Raw genomic sequence first — 18,989 nt, 5'->3', positions numbered from 1 at the left:
CGTGCCAAAACAAAAACTATAATAGTACTAAACATCCGGTTTTCGCCATTATTTAGTGCTTATTTAGTATATTTAAATTCCGTAATTTATTTTATTAACCGTCATATGAAAAAATTGTAACACGCTAAAGAAATTTTTAGAGGTCAAATTTCGGCTAGAAAATTATGAAAGCACTAACGATGAAACATATATCATTCTTTAGTGCTTCGTTAGTAGAGGTTAGTGCTTCAATCAGTTTTGTAGCCGAATTTAAGAATAAAAAGTTATTTGCGAAAAAAACAAATAATTTCGACGTGCCAAAACAAAAACTATAATAGTACTAAACATCCAGTTTTCGCCATTATTTAGTGCTTAATTAGTATATTTATAATCCGTAATTTATTTTGTTAACCGTTATGAAAAAATTGTAACACGCTAAAATAATTTTTAGAGGTCAAATTTCGGCTAGAAAATTATGAAAGCACTAACGATGAAACTTATATCATTCTTTAATGCTTCGTTAGTAAAGGTTAGTGCTTCAATCAGTTTTGTAGCCGAATTTAAGAATAAAAAGTTATAATCAAAATAAACAAAATACAAATTATTCCTTTTACAAATTTTTATTTTATTCGAAAAAATTTTAATATTTTTATCAAAAATTTCAGTTATATTTAGATCTCATTATTCATAATATAATTATGCAGGAATTCAGTTACCCTGATTCAATATAGCAGTGCCATATCAATACTTAATAGCAACAACCCAATAAAAAAATTTAGTTTACAAATCCCAAACCAATTAATAAAATATTTTTTTTTTTAAATTTAGAAAATATAAATTTAAAATTTTTTTTTTTTCAAATATAGTTGAATATTTTATTTTGTGTATATAATAATCTATAATGACAAGTAAAAACACAATACATATAATAATAATTATAACATACATAATGTTAATTTTGTGAGAAAATATTATATTTTAAAATTGTATTCTCGTTTTAGTTTTGAGTTTGAGTGTTCGGAAATTGGCATCTTTTATTTTTATATAAATAGAGAAAAGATAAAAATATATTTAAATTAATAGGTATAAATTTTTATTAACTTTAATTGATTGGTTGTCCCCGACAACCAAGTACCAAAAAATCATGCATATGATTATAAAAGTTTGTAAAATTGTACGTATGTACCGATTTAATATGGAAGCAGTGGCGTATCAAGGATTTTCCTATAGGGGGGGGGAAATTTTTCCTAATCTCCCTTAGCTGTACCTAGGCCAGCTTTCACCCGGCCTTCGGCCGGGTCATATGTTTAAGCTATTTTATTAAATGATTTATAATTGTTTTACCTTTTTATTTATAATTTAAAGCCAAATTAAGTTATTATTGTTAGATGAGAGTTTTTAATACCGACCTTATTTACCCCATTAACTAATCACATTCACTTCCCATATTTATTACACTTTTGATATAGATTTCGTATTTCAATTTTTTTAGAAAATTCACGAAATAAAAAAAAGAACACAAATAAATATTCTTAAATATAATTTAAATGGCATATTTTATTTACAATTTTTTAAATCGCATAAAAAAATAACATTAAAAATAACAAAAATAATTGCCCCTGAAAAGGTACCCTAACCATTTTTTATTCTATTACTAAAATAATTAACCACACATGTGATTAATTAATCTAATCTATTATAAATATTTTATAATTTTTTTACTGCCATTAAAATAATTTAAAAAAAATTTGTATTCAAAATTTTGTTAATTATTATATAATGTTTTTTATTCATTTAATGACCATCAAGCCAATCGACATTTAATAAAGAAATAATTTAAAATAATCTTCCGTAATTTTTATATATTTAGGATGGTAGGGAAGGTAACATCTTGCAAATAACGGGGATAAACAAATGGTGGGAAATCAGGGATAGCAATATCTTAAAAAATGATTAAGAAAAAAAAATACAAGGTTTACCTCGAGAAATAATTGTTAGAGAAATATTTTAAATTTTAATATGTAGCTTAATAATAGTTCTTTAATATGACATACAAAGTAAAAATCGAAATCCCCGCAAATTCTTAATGTTTTATCAAATAAATATGATATAAATTGAGAACTGCTTATCGATATTGGGCAAGCTTTGATCACACGCTTATTCCTTTTATTTTATTAATAATTTTTTTTAATTAACATTAATTTATAATAATCGACAATTCCAAAAATATTTTCAATATACAAACATGAAATTAATAATAACAAGGTTTAAAAAAAAATCATAATCATTACTTCTAATCCTTTCCCAAAGGATGATCGGAATTTTTATTTTCATCATCGCTCTGCCCTAGCATGAGCTCTTCCATTCTTTGGACTTCAGATGATGTCCTTGAATGAGCTTGCTGTCTTATCCCACTTGTCGAGGCTTTATCACCTGTTTCCGACAAAGGAATCCTGATTGTGTTAGCCACCGACTCTTTTGGTAATCCCGCGAGGGCACTAGTCGAAATGTACCTAATGTGTCCCGACTCTACAGTGCCCCGTTTATTCGTACCGGAGGTATTCATTTAGAACGAAATGCGGTATTTAGGCAACAAGAACGTACTCTTCCAACGTGCTTCTTGTGTGGTCGTCTGGGACATAAAATATTCAACTGTCGGGAAAATGGATCTTTGCCAAGAAGAAGATTTAGGAGAACCGATGAGTGATAATCGGTTGAACAATAGGTATGTTAGGAATCTCTTGCTGTGACATCCACATTTCTAACCAGGAGTCTGCTAGTGGGTTACCTAGATTCGACTGGTTTACCTACATCGAGGCATAAAATATTACTATAAAAATGTTTCCCGCTATTAGAATTTTTTTCACGATCCACCCCCCCCCTTTAAATCAAAATCTACTCTTAATAAAGTAGATTTATCCATCTTTCATTTTATACAAAAAAAATTAATTCTTTTCACACAAATTACTCTTAAACAAATTCTACTAGTATATATAAAAAAAATTAAATTAAACCTCATATTCTTTTTATAAAAAAAACTAATTTCTTTTAGAGATCTTCATGGGCCGGGCCGGCTTACAGTCCTAATTACATATTTTCTAGCGGGCCTGGGCCGGGCTTGGATTCTTTGGAATTTTTTGCAATAGGGCTTTGGCCGGGCTTGGGCCTAAATTTTAGGCCTATGAAGGTCTCTATTTCTTTTCACAACAATTTTTTTAATAAAAAAAAATTTTTTTTACTTGGATCATAGAGAAGGGTGTCTTGATATAGAAAGTGGTCATCATTTTAGTATAATTTTTTTAAATAATATATTTAACTTAGAATAAAATTTTATAGAAAAATTAAATTAAATAAAAATTAATTTTAAATGCACAAATTTTATTCTAAAGTCTAATTATTTTAAATACAAATCTTTAAGTTGTAAATTTTATAGAAAATAGAATTGAATGTGGTGTGTGCTTACGATTTATAGTTATGTTATAAGAAGCTGGCCTAGGTACAGCTAAGGGAGATTAGGAAAAATGGCCGCCAATATTTATAAAGCGATGAAAAAATATATAATAAATAAATATTTTATAATTTTAATGGTCGCCAATATATTTGAAGCGATGCAAACATCTTAAAAATCTATACGGTATTGATTCTACAATAGCAATATATCACTACGGTATTGAATCTATAATGATATCAATACGGTATTGAAGTTACAATGGGTATTGAAGTTACAATGGGTATTGAAGTTACAATGGGTATTGATTTCACAATCAATACACCGGCTCTGATGTAAACATATGCCAGGCTTATAATAATTTTTTCTAAAATATTCCATGGGTAATTACGATTATGTAGCACATACTTATTTTATCTTATATTTTGCCCGTCAAGATGATAGTGAAATAAGAATTTTCTTTTTTATTATTTGAATATATTTTTTATTGTGGACATAAATTAAAATTAATAACCATATACTTCATAGATAAATAATAAATTTTGAATAACCCCTGATGATGGATAAATCAAAAATTTTCTTATCTATCTTATGAGATGTGATTCAGAAATTTATATTTATTAAAATATTTGTTATACATAAATTAAAATTTTTAACTTGGTTTGTTTTTATTGATTTGGGTAGATTAAGATTTTGGTGAATAGTAGATTTTGGTAGTGTCTAATTTAAAAAAATTTATTTGTTAACATAAATTAAATTTTTAACTTCGTTTGTTTCTATTGATTTGGGTAGATTAAGATTCTGTTGAATGGTACATTTCGGTAATATGATTCGTAGAATCTAATTTAAATAAATTTATTTGTTAACATAAATTAAAATTTTTAACTTGGTTTATTTTGATTGATTTTGGTAGATTAAGATTCTGCTGAATGGTACATTTCGGTAATATATATCGTGGAATCTAATTTTAAAAAAATCTATTTGATAACATAAATTAAATTTTTTAACTTCGTTTGTTTTTATTGATTTGGGTAGATTAAGAGTCCGTTGAATGGCACATTTCGGCAATATGATCCGTGGAATCTAATTTAAATAAATTTATTTATTGTCATAAATTAAAATTTTTAACTTGATTTGTTTTTATTGATATAGGATCACTGAAAAAATTATACTTAGATATTGCACCAAAGGTATCTTGTGTAGGAATCTAAAAAAAATAATAAAATAGATTTTAATGGCCCACAGTAATGTTCAACTTGTTCTTGATTTTCAGTATCTTCAAGATGATTGGATGTTGAAGCAAATTGTTTATTTCCAGTATCTTCAAGATGGTTGGATGTTGTAGGAATAAGACTTTGCTCGTTCCTTTTCTGTCTCTTTCTAGCTTTCTCCTTATGTTGATTTATTATTAATAAAAATATAAGAATTACTCAATTTTATAAAAATAAGTTTAGTTTAAAATATTTATTATTGTGGACATAAAATAAAATTACTAAATATATACTTCATAAACATATTTATAAAAAATAATGGAAAATATTAGAATAGCCCCTCACCTAATAAATATATATTTCGGAATCACATCTTAAAAATATAAAATTTACTCTTGTTGAAGCAATAATGCCTTTAGATTTTGGTAGTATGAAACGTTCCAGTGTTTGGTTTTGTTGAATGGTATCTTGTGTAGGAATCTAAAAAAAATAATAAAATAGTATTTATAAAAATTTTAACTTACATTGCCTATGAGATAACCTTAAAAAACTTATTTAATATTATATGTATTTATTATGTAAGTTTGTATTTTGTGCAGGAATCTAAAAAAATAGCATTTATAAAAATTTTAAATTACATTGCCTATGAGATAACCTTAAAAAACTTATTTAATATATGTATTTATTATGTAAGTTTGTTTTTTGTACAGGAATCTAAAAAATAGTATTTATAAAAATTTTAACTTACATTGCCTATGAGATAACCTTAAAAAACTTATTTAATATTATATGTATTTATTATGTAAGTTTGTTTTTTGTACAGGAATCTAAAAAATAGTATTTATAAAAATTTTAACTTCCCTAAATCTGCCACTTAACGTGGGTAAAATAGAATAGATAAATGAATTTTCAAATATAAAATAAGATGCTCAGATAAAACGTAAGTATATGTAATGTTCAATTTGTTCTTGATTCAGTATCTTCAAGATTAAGATGTGTAAATTGAAAGTATATGGTTTTGCTCGCTGTGGTGTCTATTAAAAAATATAATTATTTACTGATGATTGAAGGTTTTGCTCGATGTTGTGTCTGTTAAAAAAAATATCAATTATTGTAATTATTATATTATTATATGTTTTGTAATTGTTTTTTGTATTGAAATTCTTTTTTTGAAAATGGCGGTTCGATTTGGTTTATGAATGCGTGTTTGATATGTTTAAGCTATGATGATTTTTATTGAATATATATATTATAGATTTGAATTCCTTAGCTCTTGTAGGATTATCTGCAAACATTTTTTTCATACTAATGTTCCTTCCTGCCTATTGCCTCAAAATACTTCTGAAATGCTTTCCATGATTTATAGGAGATTAAATCCATTTTGCTAATATGATCTAAATTGGCTAAAAATTGCTATGATAGATAGATAGATAAATTATAGATATATAGAAAGAACAATATATTTGACATCAATTAAGACAAAATAATTGACTATATAATGTCACAGTTGTGACTGTGACTGCTATAATCATTTTGATTGGACAAATAATATTTAAAAGAAAACTATTGGCTAAATTTGATTGACATTTTTTGAGGATTATATATATAGATTCGGCTACGGAACTGATTGAAGCACTAACCTCTACTAACGAAGCACTAAAGAATGATATAAGTTTCATCGTTAGTGCTTCCAAAAGTTCGGCCAACTTCTGGCCTAAATCGTGACGTCATAGTTTTTATTTAGCTTATAACTTTTTTTTTATAAAGCGGTTAAGTAAATTAATAACGGAATTTAAATACACTAATTAAGCACTAAATAATAGCGAAAACCGGATGTTTAGTACTCCTATAGTTTTTGTTTTGACACGTCGCCATTATTTGTTTATTTTTGTTTTTTTCGTGAATAACTTTTTATTCTTAAATTCGGCTACAGAACTGATTAAAGCACTAACCTCTACTAACGAAGCACTAAAGAATGATATAAGTTTCATCGTTAGTGCTTCCAAAAGTTCGGCCAACTTCAAGCCTAAATCGTGACGTCATAGTTTTTATTTTGCTAATAACTTTTTATTCTTAAATTCGGCTACAAAACTGATTGAAGCACTAACCTCTACTAACGAAGCACTAAAGAATGATATAAGTTTCATCGTTAGTGCTTTCATAATTTTCTAGCCGAAATTTGACCTCTAAAAATTTCTTTAGCGTGTTACAATTTTTTCATATGACGGTTAATAAAATAAATTACGGAATTTAAATATACTAAATAATGGCGAAAACCGGATGTTTAGTACTATTATAGTTTTTGTTTTGGCACGTCGCCATTATTTGTTTATTTTTGTTTTTTTCGTGAATAACTTTTTATTCTTAAATTCGGCTACGGAACTGATTGAAGCACTAACCTCTACTAACGAAGCACTAAAGAATAATATAAGTTTCATCGTTAGTGCTTCCAAAAGTTCGCCCAACTTCACGCTTATCGTGACGTCATAATTTTTATTTAGCTATTAACTTTTTTTCCATATGGCGGTTAACTAAATTAATAATGGAATTTAAATACATTAATTAAGCACTAAATAATGGTACAAACCGGATGTTAAGTACTACTCTAGTTTTTGTTTTGGCACTTCGCCAATATTTGTTTTTTTGTGAATAACTTTTTATTCATAAATTCGGCTACAAAATGGATTGAAGCACTAACCTCTACTAACGAAGCACTAAAGAATGATATAAGTTTCATCGTTAGTGCTTCCAATCGACTTTTAAGCGTGAAGTTGGCACAAATTTTTATTTTTGCCTATAACTTTTTTTCCTTAAATTCGGCTACTATACGGATTGAAGCACTAACGAAGCACTAAAAATGACATATGATTCATCGTTAGTGCTTCCAATCGTTCGGCCAACTTCACGGAGCTGATAAAAATTCATTTTTAGAAATTATAAATTATCCCATCATCATAATGACTTTACAATAATTAACTTTTATGAATCTAAAAATAAAATGTTAACGCGATTAAACTAAAACATAAAATTATAAAAATAACAATGACTCACCAATTTAAATAAAACATAAAATTATAAAAATAAAAATGACTCATCAAACGCAATACATACTGACTTTACCAAAAATCAAATTTTACAAATCAAAGTCTCCCAATTATGACACAATGGTTATGGATTTATTAGACCTTCTATATTCCTTATTTTTTATAAAATTTTATTATTAATTGATCTTTGTAATATAGATTAAATATTACTTCTAAACGTTGATTAAATGACATTTTCTAAAGATTCATTTATGTATAGTGAATTCCATATCAAATCAACCAAAAAATATATTTTCAACCCGACCCCCCTCCGATTTTTTAAAAATTTTGTACATTGGTTGTATATACAATCACTTAGAAAAAAATGAAATTTTACTTCCTTATAATCCTTATAGAGGTTAAAATTGGTACATTTTGACAAAATGCACTTCAATAACTTTCAAATCTCTCAAAAAAAAGTTAAAGCAATAATTTAAATTTTATTATATAGCTTGATAATGGATCTTGAAATTTTTTTTTTTGGGGGGGGGGGGGGGTTATGAAGTATAATGGTTTGTTCAACATTTTAGTTAATTTCTCTTGAAATTAGCTTAAATCAAAAATAAAAGAGACAATTTATTATTTGATGCGAATTCAATAGATTATATATCTTTTCTTAACATGCTGACAAAGCCCGCCAACTAATTTATAGATTATTTAGATAGCTTCACAAATCACAACAATCCTTATTTCAAAATTCATTAAAATCCAATTTAAGTGCTGACGAATTCTTATTTATTACTAACCCTTAAGAAAATCATGCATTTGTAGTGCAGGGTAGAGAAGTGCACGAACTGTCCGAAGACGACCCGAGCTCGAGACTCGGGTTGTCTTCGGACATTAAAAATATTTTTCGGGCTCGGGTCGGATTGTAAGAGCTGCCCGACCCGACTCAAAAAATATATAAATATCCTAAATTATCATTATAATTCATAATGTCATTTATAAAACCATATCATATTTTATTTATTACATTTTATTCTAAAAATATCAATCAGAATAACATGTCATTTTCAATTATGATTTTATAATTTACATAACAACCATATACCAATTTTATGTGATTATATTTTAGTATATTGCATTGCATAGTTAACAATATTATTATATACTTAACTTTCATCATATTCTATCAAGTTAAATAAAATATATTTTACTAATATCTATTTAATTAAATAGCCTCATATTTTCATATTAAAAAATTTATTCCAATGGATGCCAAATTAAAAAAAATTGGTGAAAAGATTAAGAGCAATGAATATGAAGTAAGGGAAATTGCCAATGGCAAATTTGCAGTCTGGAAAACGTTTTGATTTATATATGATGAAAACAAAGAAAAACTTAATTATATAAGTTGAAATTTTTGCAAAAATATGCTTATTCTATAACAACATACATAAAATATAAGATATTATGAAATTATTTTAGGCATAAATCAACTAAAAAGGCATAAATACATATTTATAGAGAGTAAAAGGACTTTAAGCGTTTTTGATACTGATCCCAAAAAACTCAAAAATTATGCTAAATTAAAAAAAGAGTTGAAAGGTGCTAACCATATTTTGTGGACGTGATTTGAGATCATTTGATGCAATTCACGGGGAAGGCTTTGTTGATTGTTGCCAATATTTTGCCAAAATTGGCTCAATATATGGAAATATAGATGTTAAAAGCATTATTCCAAATCTCACGACTACTGATGGTATACGCAATAAATTATTTCCGAAATTAAATGCATATATGAAATATGGTCGATGTGCTGATAACAAATATATGAAAATATGATTATTTATATATTTTAGATTCGATTGTATTTTAACTTATTTATAATATTTTTTACAAATTAAATAAAATGCAACTTAATATATATCTTGATTAGATTATGGCCGTCAAATAAACTTTTATTTAAGGTGGCGATGAATATGGTTATTATAATATTCAAACTCAAATTGTATAATTTTATTCGGGCTCAGGTTGGACTAAAAAATGTGTGCTCGGGTAAGGCTCGGACAATAACGTTTTTTAAATTCGGGCTTGGGTCGGGCTGCTAAAAATTACTTTGCAGACCTCTAGTGCAGGGTCATCCTAAGGATTCCTATGGGCCAATAGCCAGGCCACTACTTATCTTGAATGGTTTATTATTGTTAAGACAGCTTGATTAAACAAGTAAATTGTATCGTTTTATCAGATTGTTTGAAGGATAGCGCATCTGCATTTTATTTATCTCAAGCAAAATTCATCTTATCTTTAAAGAAAGATCTGGCAGAGTAACAAAAATTCATTATTTTTTTCTGATGGGGCAGTTACCCAATATAAAAATAAAAAAGGTTCATTACCTTCTATAAACATGAAAATGATTTTGGGATAAAATCAAAGTTGGATTTATTTGCAACCGCACCTGGGAAAAGTCCCTGCGACAGTTTTAGGAGCGTTACTAAATGGTTAACAGCTCATAAGCTTTCAACGTTCATATGATCATATATAAGAAATGATATTACAGATAAATTATACACATATGAGCAATGATGAATATCTAAATTTGAAAAATCATCTTGAAAACATGTTTTGACAGCAAAACAAATTTCTGAAACACAAAATTTTTATACTTTTATTAGAAAATTAGCTGGTAGCCCTTCAAGAATGACTGGAAATCAGAATTTTCTCCTATGATGGATGAATCAGAAATTTTCCTATCTTATGAGATGTGATTCAGAAATTTATATTTATTTAGTTAGAGGTTATCTAAAATTTTGTTTATGAAGTATATATTTAGTAATTTTAATTTATGTGTACAATAAAAAATCTTAACTTAATTTTTATTCAATTCTATTTATAATTTAAAAAATACATTTGCTAGATGAGTTTTGCATAACTTATTTTCTATTTAACTTTGTCCTACAAAACTCTTCTAGCAAAAATAATTCAACCATCATCATATAAAGGTGGACCAGTCCATGTTTGATAGAAAATATCCAAACCCAAGCCCATCCTAAGTTTCAAAAAATTTGCCCAAGCCCTTATTTAAAATTTAATTTATTGTTTTAAATGAAAATAAACAATATTTCAGTGTATTTAGGCCATCACTTTGTTTGCAATACTGAAATTTATTATTATTAGAAGAAGAAAAAATATTTTTAAGTTAGTAACAGTTTAATAAGCTAAATTTAAATAAAAAATTTTTAGGCCGAAGGCCATTAAATTTCAAAAACCCAGACCTGACCCAGGCGCGTATATATTATACCTGGCACCCCATGGGTCGCAAGTCGCCTCATGAAGATCTAATTGAAATGTTAAACCTTTTTAAATCTTTAAAATATTTGATAACAGAAAGAAATTTTTTTAAAAAGATCCATTAAAAGTAAAAGCAATATTTGAAACAAATGTTAAAATGGACAAAAAAATTTAAATAGATGCAATGAAAGATAATTCATTAAATGTATAAAGACATAGCATTTTATATTTTGCTCTTTAATCAAATCTTCTAAATTGGAATGTTTCCAATGGATAGAAATTATCAACGCGTTAACGAAGTTCGTTTTTTTTGAAAAAAATGATGAACGGCGTTCCTTTTATTTTTGACGAACTTTGAACGTGGACGCGTTCTTTTTTTTTGACGAACGTGTTCGAATTTAACGTTCGTTCAATATTAAAAACACTTTTTATTTTTATTTATTTGAAAAATTTAATATTTATCCGAATTTTTTAAGAAATAAGTCCTGTATTTTTTAATCAGCTGTTTTTCCTTTTCATATTTCAGTTTTTTTATAAAAGCTAAATTCTATTAAATTAAATTTTCCTTTACTATAACTTTTTTTCAAATCTTTAATCTAAACAAAATAAAATTCTTTCTAACGTCACCTGGATCTTTATAAAATTTTCTTGGATTCAAGTTAGTATAACTAAATGAAGAACAAATTCACAGGCAAGTTACAAATTGGGTTCCTTAATATAAATGAAAAACAAACTAACGGATCTCTTGAGGTTAGAAGTGGTGAAAGTAGACCTTAATCAAGAAACTCGCTGTCCAGGAACACTGCAAACTTTAAGTGTTATAAAATATTTTACTCGGATAGCACTTCCAAAATCTGGTCTGGTATAGCATTCCTAAAATAAACGAATATATAAATTAATCATCAAATTCGTACCCATATATGAAAGATATGGTCTTCTCTCTTTAAACATAAATTTTAGGCCCACAATAATAGCAAATTTCTATGCCCCACCAATTAGAAATGAAAAATTAGGCTTCATCGACATAATGATAAATACGATCCACTCCCTAGTGCAGATATAATATAATTGTTCGAGGCGATCTAAACCTGAAAATTAGTAAAGAAGCAGAATATGTAAACAGTAATGTCACCTGGAATGCTGCTACCATACAACAATCGAATAACTAGGATAGCAAGAAACTATTGATTTCTGCAGAAACAAGAACTTTAAAATCGAAAATACCTTTTTTTGCCACCTAGAAATAAACATACACCTTCGTGAGTCAGCAGAAATCCAAAATTGATTTCTTCATCTCTAATATTCACCAATGGTTTACAGAATTAGACAAAACTCGACTGAATCTAGTAAAATTCATTTGAAAACAACTTTATACATAAACTCATTAAATTACAAACGCTGGAAGATGTAATAATTTTTGATCAAGTATTAAATAAAAAAAAAGGTACTTCTTAAACATAACTATGCACGGAAATGTAGAAGTATGCTGGAAACTATTTAAAAATGATCTTGCAGAATCATACGATGATTTGTCAAATGTAAGTCTTTTTTAGGAAAGAATGAATGTTTAGTGAGACATTAGAAAAAATAAATCAACTAAAAATGAAGAATGGCTCGAATAACGACTTTGAACATACAGAGATTATTGCGGAGTGATAGACGGATTTACTTATCAAAAAAAGTGATATCGATAAAGATATGAAAGAAAATAGGATTTATGACGCCTATAAAAAATTAAAATATTTCTGTAAACCTCGCAGTTTTAGAAAACCCCCCTCTATAATTTTAGAAAACGGAAAAGCAATCATTAACCAGGACAAAAAAATGGCATTATGGATTAATTATTATATGATGGTCTTCGACTCGCGGAAAGCAACTCTACCAACAAACATAAATACAAACCTCGTACCATTCCCGTCTGGTTTCTCCATAAATAAAATATCAAATGTGAAAAAACTACGAAAAAACAAAGCTCAACTGGATAATATCACAGCTAAATACCTAAAATCGCACCTATGAAATTATCTTCCTACCTCCTAGCCCTCTTCAATAAAATATGGGAGAACGGAAATACTCTAGTCGAATGGAACAAATCCTTCCTTTGTAATTTTCCTAAAACAAAGACCCACAAAAATTTAGGTTCTTAAAAAATAAAATCATATCATCCACACTTCATCTTTTCCCCAAATACATATGCGCGTACAGACCAAACAAAAACATACTTGAGCCAATAAAATAACTTCACTTTCAGTAGAGCTTTTGATAATGTTAACATGAAGCTATATGCGAAACGCTGTCAGAGTGTGGTATGTAGAGCGCATTTTTAGTATAGCTAATGCCGTATTAACTGTCAAGCGTTCTCGCTCTATCAGATGAAAATTTTGAAAAACAGTTATTAAAAATTAATAAGAATTTTTTATAAATAAAATTATCTTTTTATTCGCTATATTATATTGCATTTATAATTATATTATGAAAATAAAACTATATTATTTTTTAACATGGCTAATATATTGTGTTTAAAAATATAAGACATTTATTTTTCTTAATTTAATTTTAAAAAAAATTTGAACGAACGTCAACGCGTTCCTTTTTTTTGAAGGTGAACGTGAAGACGTTCTATTTTTATCAATTAACGTTGAACGCTAACCCGTTCGATTTTTAAAAAAATGTTTACAACACTAAAAATTAAAAATATTCACAAGTAGTCAGATTTGGAAAAGTCTAAAAATTAAAATGTTTCTTTAATGAGTCAAAGTTGTTTCATCAATTTTGCAACTTTAAATTGTTACTTATAAAATCTGATGTTGAATATGCAAATATGCTCTTCACCAAAAATTGATCTGATTTCACTTATATTCCAATCATTAAATAATATAGTGAACTGCTATTATAGCAAGCTTCATTTTTTTTCTATATCAGCTCATAATGCCAAAGTTAAAAGAATCTTGTCTTTAATCAATAGTCAAATGAAAGGAATAGATTATCCGTATTCATTCTGCCTTCTATAAATTTTTAGAGAAAAGGCCAAATATATTATGAAAAATATGGAATAAAATAAATATGATTATATGAATTTTATCTAATAGAGAAATAAATGGATTTATCAATTCTTTTAACAATTTTTTTACATCCAGACGTGATGGTTTTTATCCTACTCACTTATAATTTCGTATAAAATCTTAAATTTCTTTGAAGCCAATTTAAAAAGACACATTTTTAATAACAAAACCAAAATCTGCTTCCATGATAAAAATTACATTGATTTACGGAGTTGCAAAATTACAGACCTATGATATTTCATAAAAGTGATAATATATAAAGCATGGTTTTTAATTTAACAACTTCCTAGAATTATAAATATGTTTATTTTCTAATTTGTCCATCAATAAAATGGGAATTTTTTATTCATCCATCAACAAAATAAGGAGAAAATTCTAATTCTTTGTTAATATTGATGATCTATTAGCTAGTAATCATATAAATGCAAATGTTTACTTATGCATAAAAATTACCTTATTAAATATAAATTCAAATATTTATTAGATTGTGGGATTGGATTCTTCCTAAGGGTTTTCAAAATAGAAGGCACAAAGCACTCTTTGGTAAATTGTTCTCCAGAGTTTTGAATTAGTTTGCATCTTCTCATGACATGGATTCATTCTTCAATAAGATCTTTATTATAAGTTAATATATTGATAATTTAAACATTGATACTGTGAAATCTAAATCCTAACCATTTGCATGATGATTTTATTGGACGAATAATTTTTAAAAGAATACTATTGGCTAAATTTGATTTATGTTGTGACATATTATAAATAAAATGAAAGTCAAAACTTATTCAGGTTTTTCGGGCGATTTAATATATGATATATTTTAACATTTTTATATATTATAAATTTTTGATTTTATAGAATTATTTAGTCAAATAAAGTTATAAATATGTTTAGAATATTTTGTCACGTAATTTCGAGAGAAAATTAACCAAAGTGTTAAATAAACCATATTTTCCCACCTCTCAAATATTATTTTTTAAATAATAAAGTAAGGGCCTTTTATTTAGACACAATTTTTAAATAAAAATTATTACGTAACTATTCATTAAATTTAAGATGATTTTTATGTTAAATTTGATCAATTTTAGCCATATAAAGGGTCATAACTCTTAGACCCACGTTCATCCCAGTCTAGGATTTTCTACAAATATAAAGGAGCCCGGTATAGTTCAGTGTTGTCTACTAAATTTTTTAAAAAAATTGAAGGTCGTATTATTTCTAAAAAATCGTTTTTACTCCTTATATATTTAATAAAATGGCCGGAAATTGAAAAAAAAATTTTTTTTTTATCTAAAAGTAGAATCTTTGTACGTAATTTTGATATTAAATTTGTTATTTACAATTAGATAGTTTCTAAGATATGCTTAATTGAATGAAGGCAGATAATGGTAAAAATACGTCATTTTTGCCACTTTGAACCTAATATCTCCAAAAATATAAATGTTACGAGGCTAAAATTTTGGCTATTTCTTAACTACACTAACCTTTCTTTGCTTACTAAATTTTAAAAAAATCTAAGGGGGTCGGCCGAATCATGGTTGATTTGTCATGGAATGACCCATTTATTTGTCATATTAAAGATCCATTATTAAGCTATATGATAAAATTTAAATTATTGCTCTAACATATTATAATTTTTAGATATTTGGAAGTTAATGAAGTGCATTTTGTTAGAAATGAAAAATGTACCATTTTTCGCTCTTTAAACCCCATTTCTTTGCGAGTTAGTGGTGTAAGAAAGTAAAATTTCATTTTTTTTAGTTATAGTATATATTACCAATATACAAAATTTAAAAAAATTCTGATGGGGTCGCGTTGAAACCTTAGTTAATTTGATATGAATTCACATATATAAATAGTTTATATAATCATTTTATTATTTTTCCCCCTTTCGTTTAATATTAAAATTAAATTAACTGGAATATATTCATAGACTACTCAACGATTATCATATCATATCAAGCAAGTTAGTCATAGACCTGCCCAAGGTGAGCGAACGAGAATTACACGGAGACCTGCCCTCCATATAATTATGCCAATTTTTTTTCTCAAGGGTACCAACAAACCTTGTTACTCAGATGTTTTATCATAATGAGTTGAACTAAGCCCTATCCAATTATAGTATTAGAGTATAGTATAGTTATGAGTATATAGGAGAAAAGATAAGAAGGAAAAGAGAGAAAAAAAGAAAACTATTTCTTACAAATACAAATGTTTTTATTTAATTGTTAGGGTTTCTGTTTAAATATTGAGAGATTTATAAATTTTGTACATATTATGTAATCAGTCAAGCATTACAAAAAAACCTGGTTAATTGTTTAAGTGTTATAAGTATTTAAAAATTATTTAGTAATTATCCTATATTGAGAAATTTTATAAACTTAGTACATATTATGTAATCGGTCTAAGAATGTTATGAAAAACCTAGTTAATTTTTGTTTAAGTGTTGTAAGATAATTAGTATTTAAAAATTATAACATTATTTTCCTATAACTGTACATGGCATATTAGTTATCTTACTTAGTACTGAAGTCCTATAAATAGTATGATGGGATATCTAACTTTATATTAAATTTCACTATATAATTGGAACCTTTCTTTATTTAGGCCTATATGGATCTCTTGATCTACCTCTATATGAGTCTGTCCTAGTCATGATTAATTATGCTTTTACGCAACGAATGAATTTTTAGATAACCTTTTTATACATTATTACTTTATAAGAATAAAATTGGGACTGGATAATATCTATTTTGAATTAACCACTATAGAGTATCTTATTTCATTACTTAAAAATAACTTCCCCTCAATCAGTTCTCATTTATAAAAAAGCAATATCAATTTCTTAAAGTAACTTCTTTCAACAGTCATTAATTATATAAAAGCTGGATATCATTTATTAAATATTAACAGTTAAAGAATATTGGAGGCTTTCTTAAAATATCTTAAAAATATTATACTAGATACTGGCGATCGATATAGAATTAAAGATCTTCCTTCTTTTTAAAAAAATAAATGGTTATATAATTACCCTTCTAAAAGAAAGTTTTCCTATCAGAAGAAGCTCGGTTAATGAATTCCCAGGATATGCCTATCTCCGCTAATGATCGAGTTATCTTGCCGAACCAACTATTTTTATAGGTTAGGAAGGATTTGAGGGTCAACGGGGATATTTTAAAGAGTGTTTGATATATTAGATTGTTAGGAGCTTGTCTAAGCATGTCCTACTAGTACTATTTTCCTGTATTCTATCATTCTATAATTGGAATTGTGTCGCATCTGGACCATAGAATATAGTTAGTTGTATTACCAGGGAAGAAGGTTATGGTTATATATCTAAGACATTTATTAACAAAAGTTTGCATCTTTTTATTTTCCTGTTTTGTGTCGCTACAATTTCAATACCATAATGTAAGGAAGAGAGTATTAGCTTTGAATAGTCGGATTTTTAATGGAATTGATATTTGGCTTGAAGACCATATTTTCATTAAGGACCTATATTTTATTCTAGCTCTATTTAATTTTACTATTAAATCTTGTTTGGTATTTCCTTTTCTGTCTAATATTACTTCTAAATATTTTAAATGTTGTACTTCTCGACTTCCCTTGTATCATTATATTCACTTGCAGAGGAGTGAATTGAGGTTATCATCTTAGTTTTATTAATGTTTATTTCTAACCCAAAGAATTCAGCTTCACCGATAATATTATCCATTAAGAATTGAAGGTGTAATAATGATTCTCCCACCAGACAAAGATCATCTGCAAATGCAAGAATATTAAGCTTCCCGGTCTAGGCCTTATACCCAGGCTGGGCCTGCAGGTCTCTGATATATATAATTATAATACATGATATCCATGCTTGACTATTCGATTGCTCTCATTTAAAATATAATGTATTTAAACTAACTCAAATTTTTTATTTAAATATTAATATAATTTTATTATTTTGACAAAAAAGTGAGAATAGTCTTATAGAATTTTATGAATCAATTTTTCTTTTATTTTGTATACAATAAATACCACAGAATATATGAAAACATTGAAAAACCATGTGGTTCAGCAGGGTCACCATATATACCTTCGTGGCCTTTATATCAATCATTATCATTTTTAAATAGATCATTCATACCACGCTCTCAAATATCTAATCTCGATAATTTTATTATTATCCCAACACCAGATATAGTTACTATAGATGAACCTAGCGAATTAGCAAATAATGAGAATTTACCATCAAATTCATTATCTCAAAATGAAAAAAAAATTAAAGAGGTATTATTTTAGAAAATAATCAATATTGAGGAATGAAAAACAGATCCTCAGCTTTTGCAAGATATATAGATGAGTAACTATCAATGCTACCATTACATCACAAAGATAAAGTTAAGATGAATCTTACATATGATCTTTATGTACAAAAGTCAATTAAATAAAATATATATTTTATTTTAAATATATACTCAATTGTAAATAAATTTATTTTAAATATATTTTCCATGGTAAACATATTATAAAATATTTTCAATGGTAGATATAAAAATATTATATTGTAACTAGAGATCTGCAGGGCTGGACCTAATATTTTTTAAGAAAATTCGGGCCGGGTTGGGTCGGGCCTTAGAATTTTTTAAAATATATCTAACTATCAATTTTATGTTGAACTTTTTATGTAAAATAAAAATATGTGATTTTTTTTATAGAAAGTAGACGTCAAGTAACATAACGTTTATTTTGAGTAATTATAAAAATAAATTTTTATATTTAAATAAATTCGGATCGGGCCGGGCCGCCAAATTTTTTTAAAAAAATTTCGGGCCGGGCTGGGCAAAACTTTATAAAAAAATTCGGTCCGGGCTTGAAAAATTAGGCCCGATGCAGATTCACTATTAATAAAAAATGATTATTATAAGTAAGCAATCAATTTTTTAAAAAAATACTGATATATTTTTAATATAAAAATAGTTCAAAATTTTAT

At 26.8% G+C, this 18,989-nt stretch overlaps 1 protein-coding gene and 1 long non-coding RNA gene across 4 annotated transcripts in view; one reads left to right on the top strand and one right to left on the bottom strand.

Annotated features, from left to right (window-relative positions):
* The window catches only part of LOC135931188 (uncharacterized aarF domain-containing protein kinase 5-like), an 81,773-nt gene that overhangs the window by 18,141 nt on the left and 44,643 nt on the right, over nt 1–18,989 (top strand). The gene's annotated exons all lie outside the window — the stretch shown is intronic.
* Nucleotides 4,601–17,363, bottom strand: LOC135931189 (uncharacterized). Its single transcript, XR_010572964.1, has 4 exons — nt 17,043–17,363; nt 5,032–5,118; nt 4,684–4,818; nt 4,601–4,634 (listed from the first exon to the last, which is right to left on the bottom strand). It is a non-coding gene; the product is annotated as an uncharacterized LOC135931189 (long non-coding RNA).

The sequence above is a fragment of the Gordionus sp. m RMFG-2023 genome, chromosome 1, assembly GCF_954871325.1.
Source record: "Gordionus sp. m RMFG-2023 chromosome 1, tfGorSpeb1-WG-v2, whole genome shotgun sequence".
Taxonomy (NCBI): domain Eukaryota; kingdom Metazoa; phylum Nematomorpha; class Gordioida; order Chordodea; family Parachordodidae; genus Gordionus; species Gordionus sp. m RMFG-2023.
The sequence above is the reverse complement of the archived record's forward strand: the minus strand, read 5'-3'. Positions and strand labels throughout refer to the sequence as shown.